The following is a 9846-nucleotide window of genomic DNA, read 5'->3' as shown; positions in this document are numbered from 1 at the left end:
ATACAAACAATATATATATATATATATAGCAATCTCTCTGTCCAACCCGTCGAGGAAGGAGATTATCCTCTAACAAATTAGTTAGAGTCCACGTCAGCCCGTTCGACATGAAGCTCAAGCTTCTCTCTAATCACAGCCTTTGTCATCGTATCAGTTGCGTTCTTTTCGGTATGAATCTTCAGTAACTATATCAATTGTTCCGCTACTACTTGTCATAGCCAATGGTATCTTACATTAATGGGCTTCGTTCGAGAATGATAAGCAGCATTCTAACTCATGTCTAATGTACTCTGACTATCGCAATTAACTATATACCCATCTTGCTCAAACCCAAATCTTAAAGAAAGTGTTTCATCTAAAGCATTTCTTTTGTTGTTTCAGTTGCTGCAATATACTTAGCCTCAGTTGTAAATAAGAAAACACACTTTTATAGTTTTAAGTGTTACGAGATAGCTCTTTCTATAAAAGTAACCAAATATCCTGAAGTTGATTTTTTACCATCAATATCACCAGCCATATTTCATCTATAAAGCCCTTTAAAATTGGTTTTAAACCTCCAAAACTCAAGCACATCTTTGAGGTACCTCTCTATTATCTAGAGATCTATTTCACTTCCTCCCAATGATCTTTACCATCATTAACAAGAAAGCTGCTGACCATCACAATTGCATAAGCAATGTCTGGCCGTGTACATACCATAGCATACATCAAACTCCCAATTATAGAGTAGGGAATTAACATCATTCTTTATTTATCTGCCTTCTTAGAAGGACAAATAAGCTTAGCCCATGTTTGGGAACAATTAAATTTAAAATAATAGGAAAAATCTGACCGTTGGTAGTCAAGTATAAATTCGTTATTCCAACAAAAACCAGACTCCTTTTCACACAATTGCAGAGTCCATAATTCATCGTTGATCAATTACCAAGTTTGCCCTTGTTTTCATTCATTCCAGATGCAATAGTGGTGACTTTTACTTTTCGGGGTTGTTGAAGTTTTCCACTATAATGAAGCTGGCAAGGATGCAAATTTAATTTAAACATGGTGGGGGCCGTGACTTGACATCAAAATCAAATTTTTTCCCACCACAATCGTTCCCAGACAAGCACTTACTCAATTTGAAGTGACTACCAAGTGTTGTCCCAACTGGTCTTGCATTCTTCATGTTAAACCTTATCAAGACTCTTTCTACATATTTCTCCTGTGGTAATCATAACTTTTCAGCTTTTCTATTACGATGAATATGCATCCCCAAATTCCAAGATCCTTTATGTCAAATGACTTGAACAAATCTACCTTCAAACTGCGAATAAGCTTAACATCTTGTCCCACTATCAACATATCATCTACATGTAGCAAAAAAATAAAATGAAGTTACCACCATATAATTCGTTGACATAAACACAATGATCTACATTTGTAGGAGAATCGTTCGAGAATGTTTAGGCATATAAGCAAGGGTGATTCGATGGGATTTGGCTTTTCAATTCCTATTTTGTAATAGCTGTTGATAGATTGAAAAGGTGAAAGAGAGTTCATCAAATCGAGTTAAGACTAGCATAATTGATACTTGCATAACAGAGAATTCATTTTCATCAATCAATCAGCATATTTAGCCCACAAACAAATCAAATTTCATTTCTGCTAATGTTTTTCTATTTATATTAGCCTCTGATCCTAATATCCCAATGGAATCATACTTCAGATCATAAGAAAAACCATGATTTTTGTTTCTATGTTCTGCACTACTCATAAGTCTTTATCCATCACATTATTTATCTGCTCTTATGCGCTGATTAGAACATACAATACTACAATAGTTTTTTAATCTACGCAATCTGCAAAATCAACTTAAAGGAACCAGAACAATACCTCACCACATCGGCCAGAAAACTGAACGGGCATTCTGCAATTAGGTTTCTAAGGCCACCGGCTCAACTCCGTCTGCTTGTCTCATCCTTCGTTTATTCACTTAAAACTGATGTGAAAGGAAAAGGAAAGTAGTTGAAAAAAATCTTGAATTAAGCCGTAATTGTAACGTGAATTCATTTTAACGCCCCCAAAAGCTCATAAAAGAAACCTTAATTGGAGGAAGACGCCAGAAATAATCTCAAGAGATAGGGAAAAAAAATGGTGTTCAATATGAATTTCTTGAGAACAATCTTAAATCCCCAATTTCGGAAAATGGAGCAGTCATCGAATTCGTATAACATATAATGTATAATAGGAGAGGAATTGATTCTTATCGAATTATGAGAAATACATTCAAATCATCTTCCACATTCTTCTGATGATCGTTTTTCATAAGAATTTTTTTGAATTAGATGAAGTTTTGGAGAACACAATTAATGGTGCGATAACAATTAGGTTACAGATGTCGGGCTTAACAACGATTATCCTGCAAGCTAGCTATAATAGATATATCACAGGAGGAATACAAAGAAAAAATGCCCAAAAGATAGAGAGAATTCTCTAAAATTCAATTCAACTTTCTCAAAACGCAGAATGATGAAAAATAGCCCCACAAGTCGGTTTAAATAGCTGAGAAAAATTCAAACTTATGAAAATTTTACCTAAATAGCAAGAACCCAATATTCATTACAGAATAAAATACATAATAAAAGAAATATCCTACCAAAAATCTTGCTCAAATCGAGTTTGTAATCATCTCTAAAAAGGCAACTAAAATATTACCATAAATGGAAAAAATGGAAATTTGGAAATGAAAACGATGGATTTTGGCCTCGAAACTTACGCCCGCGCGTCGAAAAGAGTTTTCTGAATTGGGGTCATAATTGCGATTCTAATAACGTTAGCCAAAATTATGACCAAATTACCAAAACGTGTTCAAAACTGCTCCAATTAAGAAAAGATCACGATCACTTGTCATCTTTACGCTGATTTGCCAACTCATGATATCTTAGCACTATTAACATGCTATCTGACAACTTAGCATCACTTGACTTAGAACCTTTGCATCAATTAAGGGAGTGAGTGATCATGGGTAAATATATTTTACCACACTATTATTCATGTTAGATATATATTTAAGAATATAGAATTTATATAATTATAATTTTTAAGGTAGGAGTTAATTGTCTCAATAATAACTTAACTAATATATGTGTCTTTGATAGCTTATTGAAGTTTAAAATATCGAGTTTTGACCATTAATTTTATATGAACATAAACATTACTCACTAACATAACATTCATTTCGAACGTCTAACCGAAATTGGTGACATGACTAATTGAATGCATGGAAGGTGTCCCTTCACACCATTACCAAATTGTCAGGTAAGAAAACATTTTTCATTGCTCATTGAATTTTGAAAAATGTCTTCAATTGGTGGTCGAATTTTGATCATTAAATTTACAAAATGACGTTTGTAAGTTGTTCACTGAAAAATGCGCACCACAAGTGCATGTGTCGCATATGAGTAATAAAGTGCACAAATGATTTCTAGTTGTCGATTCAACGAGGAATGATCAATTACATGATGATATAGGTTGGTAGAAGGAGACACCCCCGAGGACGAGCAAGGCAGATCACAGCACACCGATGCAAGGCCATCGACCCTCATAGTGCGTTCTACCACTACATTTAGGGAGCGCTCTACCACTACGTCTAGGGAGCGCTTTACCGCTACCCGAAGAAATCATTCTACCACTAAGCGAAATCTTCAACGGGAATGATATCCTTTGTCCAAACACTTAGCCATAAAACCTTTAACGAATCGACAAGGTTACATGGCCGCTGATACAGGTACAATCTTCAGACGGGAAGTTAAGGGCTCATCACTCAGAACGTGGGTGTAGTGGGAATATCATCGTGGGACACGTGGCATCACAACCGCCCAGCGGTTACCTAGTGCCTAATATCTATAAATACCCCCGGATGAGACGCAGGTAAGGGATGATTTTTTTAGCTCACATTCTCGTTTTTAGCCATCTGATTTTCAAATATATTCTTTCCAAGTCTGAAAACTAATTCTCACGCCGGAGGTAAAACGGGGGAGAAAGCCCCGCCTTCATTTTGCAGGTCTTGCATACTTGACGGAGTGGTGGAAACGCCAAACATTACCGGGTAACTAGAAGGGTGTTGAATCACCACCTTTCACATGATAATGAAATTTAGTTTTAACAATGAAAAGCACAAAAATTTGAATTTTGCAAATGATGCAAATATTTAAAATTCTAAAAAATAACGAAAATGATTTACAGGCATGAGTGTTACAAATTTAGGGAGACCAATGCCATAGTTATTAAAAGTTGTGAATCATTGAAGAATACTCACTTCATCCCAATTATATAGGCTAAGTTTACTTTTTTTCTTATCCCAAATATATACTCACGTTTCCTAATTTAGAATATTTTATTTTATTTCTTTACCAATATATCCTTATTCAATTTTTCTAACTTAATATGCAAATTTTTTGAAATCATCAAAATACACACATTTCTCACTTCTTGGAAACATGGAACAACTCTCATTTCTTATTTTTCAAATTAAATCATTCAAATTCTTCACTAATTCCAACAATAATTTACTACTACATGCTAAAAATTAAATGAGGGTAAACTATGAAAAGTTTTGGCAAAAATTAATTTTCCAATAATATTAAAGAAGATTTCTTAATCTGTATGAAAAACAAAACAAGCCTATATAATTGGGACGGAAGGAGTATCTCTTTAAAATATTCATGAGATTGTGGCAAAAAATGGAAATATGCCATATAATATTTTCGCTGGGGATTAATTTATTTTGTTTCATTGCAGCAATCACGAGATAGGAGTAAGAGGTAAATATTGGCTGCTGAAATTCAAATTTTCAACGAATATTAACTGTAAATTCAAATTAAAATTATTTTATTTTGAGGCGTCACTTGTTGTGCTTTGCCACATGGTGCCGATTCACCGAAGCCCCTTTGCCAAAACTGACCAAAGTGCACTAAATTTGGACCATCGAAATCCAATTTAACCGAAGCGGTTCCATGTGAATGGTAATGCCTAATCCCCTTGCCAAAGTGGTGAAGCTCAACAAGGTCAAATCCAAAGCTTTACTGTGATGAGTCGCAACCCTCATTTAAAGATCCTTAATTCATGAAATCTTGTTGGAATGATTGATTTGGCTTCTGTTACAAGTAATATGTCAAAATCTTGTCAATATAGGTTGTAGGGTGATTGCGCTTTTGGGGAGCATTTAATTCGCGATAAGTTAGTTGGGTCAAAATTGATACCTAGAATAAGATGCTTCAATTAAGGAGATGAAAACATGTGTCCCCTCATCCAATGGTCACTATTTCACATATAATACTATAAATATCCTCCATTTTGTATCATTTGAGGGTAATGCTAATGCAACAACTGTAAGCTACATAGTCTCCCTTTTTGAGTTTGATCTTTTGTTGATAAAGTAAGATTTTTGATTTTGACATTTAGCTGGTTTTTTGTTGATCGTTCCTTATTGTGTAATTTCGCTTATATATCTTGCTAGTGCCCCCAAACATATTTGTTTCGTGTTATCAAGCTTCTCCCACATTTAATTTCGAGATATTGTCGACTAGTCATCTGTCTATACATACTGGAATTAGCTTGCATGGATATGAGTAGGCTCGGTATTAGTTGCCCATGTCAACGGTACAAAAAACAAGGTCAACAACACTTGTGTCCCTAGTTGAAGCAAGTCAGATAAATATTTGCTTGATTAACAAAGAGGAAATTATTTAAGATGGATCAAGTTGAAGAGATGATGAAAAACAGTACAAATTTTTTTATTTTACCTTAAAAATCTTATTTTTGTTGATATTTCAAGAGTATCACCTACATTTACCTTCTTCATCTCTTCCACCATGGTGCGTCCTGCATGCCTCCATGCCCTCTCCCTCACTCCAGCCTCTCCTTAAGTTCCTTAGTAGCTTAGGAGACTCTCAAATAGTTCTAAGTATGTACTCAAGACTCTTCAAAACTCTCACAAACATGAACAAATAGGGGATACATGGAACATAGGAGACAGTTAGAAGACATTGGGCACAACAAACAATAGAGTGCCCGTATTAAGAAAGAGAAAGCCCTAAATATTCAAATGTGATCCATAATAGTTTTTTTAATTTTTAAAACTATTTCTTACTCAAAGGATCTTATCTTGGATCTCACTTCCGGTGAAAATTAATTGTGGAATCTTCTAATTTGTGTCCGACTTGATGTTACACTATATTATTTTTTAGCCGTGCTACAGGTCCCAACTCGAGGACCGCCCCAAAAGTAGGGGTCACCTCAGCCCACGATTTCAACTTCATTTTTTTTCAGATCCAAGGGCCGAGGTGTTGCCACCTCGGCACCCTAGATTTTGGTCGGTCCTCGAGTTGGGACAAATTGCATTTCCCATTATTTTTTGTGGTGTAACGGGTGCAAGAGTTGGTAAGAATTGCTGTAGGAGTTAGGTCTGAACATTTGGTGAGTCGGTCCAGATATTTCAATACCCGAAATCGTCCATTATACTTTAGGTATTTTGTAAATGGTGAGTCACTCCCTAAAATATGATTCTTCATATCTTCTTCCTGGTTAGAAACAACAAATCGATTCCGGTCTCAAAAAAGTCTACATTGCCAGCCTCTTATTCATTAAAGAAATAACAATTTCATATTTCTAACCTAAAAATATCATAAAAAGAAAAAAAAAATAAAAGATCATATTATGAAGCAGTCTTTTGAATTATTGGAGAGAGAGAATTGTTACATTATGGCGTTTGGAGTTATATTGTATTATTAGAAGGTAATAAAACTAAAGAAAAAGAAAAACTTATTAAAATATTTTTTAATAAGATTGTTTTTAACTTAATTAAGGGAATTTTCTTACTAAAAAATTAGTTGTATGAATTTTTTTCTTACTCGTAAGAGATATTTTTATTTATAAGTATTTTGTTTAAGTATAAGTGAGTAAAATAGGATAAGCAACTTGGACTAATTTAATCAAGATACTAATCGCACCAAACGTCAGAAAATATTAAATAGAATCATTTTATTCCTTATTCATTCTAATACGATGCGCCAGACATCCCTTTAGATCAATAATAAAAAACTAATCTCAAATTTTTATAAAGTTGAGGTTTGTTTAAATGATTTCCTTTTTGCTATTCCTTCAACTTTGTCGTTAAAAATATTCAATCATCATTTGCATCATAATCTTCAATAAAATTTTACGATTATTGTCAAAATGATACCCCTCATTTACACATGTATGAAAAACATAGACGGAGTTTTTCAAAACACTCAACTAGCATCAGTGGCGAATTCAGGATTTTAATTGAGCACAGGCGGCCGTTGACTGTCGACGGTCGCAATAATAACTAATGCCGTGAGTTGAAATTACTTAGCCCCCGTTTGACCCCCATTATTTGGATTTATAATGGGGAAATAATGTTTTTCTAAAAAAAAAAAAAAAATTGATGTTGTAAAAGAAAGAAAAGTTTTCGATTTACGTGTAATATTATTTTATTGAAAACTGTATGGTTGAAAATAGGAAAGAAATTTTTTTAGTTTAAATTGATAAGTTTTAAAGGGGGTCAAACTAGGGCTTATATCGTAGTTCAAATTGTAAGTGTGAGTGTACATTATCTACTAGTATAATAATGTTTATTGAGTAACAATTTGAAATTTTGACCAATTATTTACTTTCTTGGTTCGATCCGCTAATAATTTCAGTTTAATAGAAAAAAAAAGTGACTATTTTAATAATCTCACTGTCTGGTGAATTTTATTTTTCTAAAAAGGAGGGTGTATATCATTGGGATAAAAGAATATATAGACTTTTGTTGCCTACATTGTTAATATCCACTAACCGCCATAGTGGTCAAATTGTCCATTATTATAATGGAGGTCATAGGTTCGATTCTTCCTCCCTCTTGCACCAGTTTTAATGCCTTTTTGCTCCAAAATGGTGAAAAATATTATACTAAAATCATTGAAAAAAGGATTGCAACAATTGAGAATCGAACCCCGAATGCCCTTTCCCCACTGTGGTGCTCTAATCAGCTGAACAACAAGGACTTCATGTGAATCAAAAGAAATCACAGAAATATATCTAAATAAACAAATACTTCGACAGCAAAAAAAAAAAAGAGAGCTCCGGCGATCCAGCACGAACCGCCGCGAGGGCTCGCCGGGTGCTGGATCCGCCGCTGACCAGCATACATTAGAGGTTAAAACATTGGAGGTTACTTTACATTAATCCTAATTTCATGTAAGTCACTAAACTTGTTTTTTGTTCTAATTGTATCATTATAAAACTTAATTATATTTTTTCAATAAAGTCACTATGTTTATTGAATTTTAAAAATAATGGTTTTTCATAGATTGGTGGTTCATTGAATCCATTGAGAAACAGCTAAAAAGCCACATGGGTATACCTCACTGCACCCGCAGTAAAGCTGCCTGATGAAGATCCCCAAATTTCAGAATTTATTCTCCTTCAATCCTAATTTCACAATTCTTGTCCCTTTTCATTAACTAGAAATATTAAATATGCAACGTTTCAGTCCCCACATTCCATTTCCTAGTCATACCTTTCATGAAATAGATATGCACCTCTTAAAAATTTGAGACATTTTATTGCTAATGAATTTCGTTTTACACTTTGTTCTTTAACCATCTTTTATTCTACATACAATATAGGAAACAAATATAAATAGCTTGTTCACCATTTTTAATCATTATTCACTATTTTACTCTTCATGTCGTTTGTTTTTCACGTTCCGAGACTTTTAACATTTTTCTGTTTGTTTGGTCTTTCCCTCTCCCTATGCGTCTTATAATATGACAACTACATCTTATCAATTCTTTTTTTTTTTTTTTTTTTGAGAAATAGTTTAAATTACATATTAATAAAGACTTATTTACTTTTTCTTTTTGTCCTTTTGAGATTTTAAATCTTTTTATGTGAGTAATAAATCCAAATTTCATTCATTAGTGTGGTGCAGTTGTTTTAATTGGACTAGTCCGTCGATTTAATTATCATTAATAGTCATGTTTGATCATTATGGGTTTGAATTGGCCAAAGTAACAAAACCTTTAACTTTCTTGCTTTCTTTCTTTCTTTCTTTCTTCTTCTTCCTTTTTCTTTTTTCTTTTCTTTTTTCTTTTTTTAGTGGAAGACACCTGTTAAATCATTACGTGTTCAAATTGGCTAAAGTAACAAAAGGTTTTCTTTCTTTCTTTTTTGGACTAGTGGAAGATAGTGGGTTGCATGATTTGATGGTTAAATTGTGTATTCAATATTGTCTACATTTAAAATGAATGAAAATAAGTGCTTAAATGTTGTTATATGGATAGAATGAATTAAGATATCTAGAAATGGAGTTGCGTAATAACGCGGAAATGGGCTACGAGTTAAAAGTGGTGATACATAAATAGTGAATTGAAACGTAAATATAATGAAATACTTGAAGTTAAATGAAAGATAGAGAAGTGCTCATCCATTGATAAACAAAAATAATCTACGTGACTTATAGCTATGGTGAAGTCTCCATTAGTTTTTGATTTCAAGTGCCTAACATGTAAGTTATTTTCACTTGGAAAGAACATATAGGTATGGTGAGATGAATTCTTTCATTTGCTTCAATTTTCTATCTTTCAAGTCTGTGATAGGAGAGAGCAGAGATGGGACCATGTGCATTTAGTTTTGGTGGGAAGTCTACATCCATTCAATGAGCGGTGAAAAAATGGCTCAGAAATAGGAGAATAAGCGGTTACACACAGGAGCTTAACAGTAGTTTGGTGGGAAGTCTACATCCATTCAATAAACAATATTTTTGTAGCAATTTATTGTACTTTTTTATTCTCAAAGTCA

The 9846-nt window shown here is 33.5% G+C and overlaps 1 long non-coding RNA gene across 1 annotated transcript; it reads right to left on the bottom strand.

Annotated features, from left to right (window-relative positions):
- Nucleotides 1–724: 724 nt before the first annotated feature.
- Nucleotides 725–2489, bottom strand: LOC111391226. The gene is made up of 2 exons (XR_002702086.1): nucleotides 1873–2489; nucleotides 725–1346 (listed from the first exon to the last, which is right to left on the bottom strand). It is a non-coding gene; the product is annotated as an uncharacterized LOC111391226 (long non-coding RNA).
- Between the last annotated feature and the right edge of the window lie 7357 nt (nucleotides 2490–9846).

Source organism: Olea europaea, unplaced genomic scaffold, assembly GCF_002742605.1.
Source record: "Olea europaea var. sylvestris unplaced genomic scaffold, O_europaea_v1 scaffold769, whole genome shotgun sequence".
Lineage (NCBI taxonomy): Eukaryota > Viridiplantae > Streptophyta > Magnoliopsida > Lamiales > Oleaceae > Olea > Olea europaea.
The sequence above is the reverse complement of the archived record's forward strand: the minus strand, read 5'-3'. Positions and strand labels throughout refer to the sequence as shown.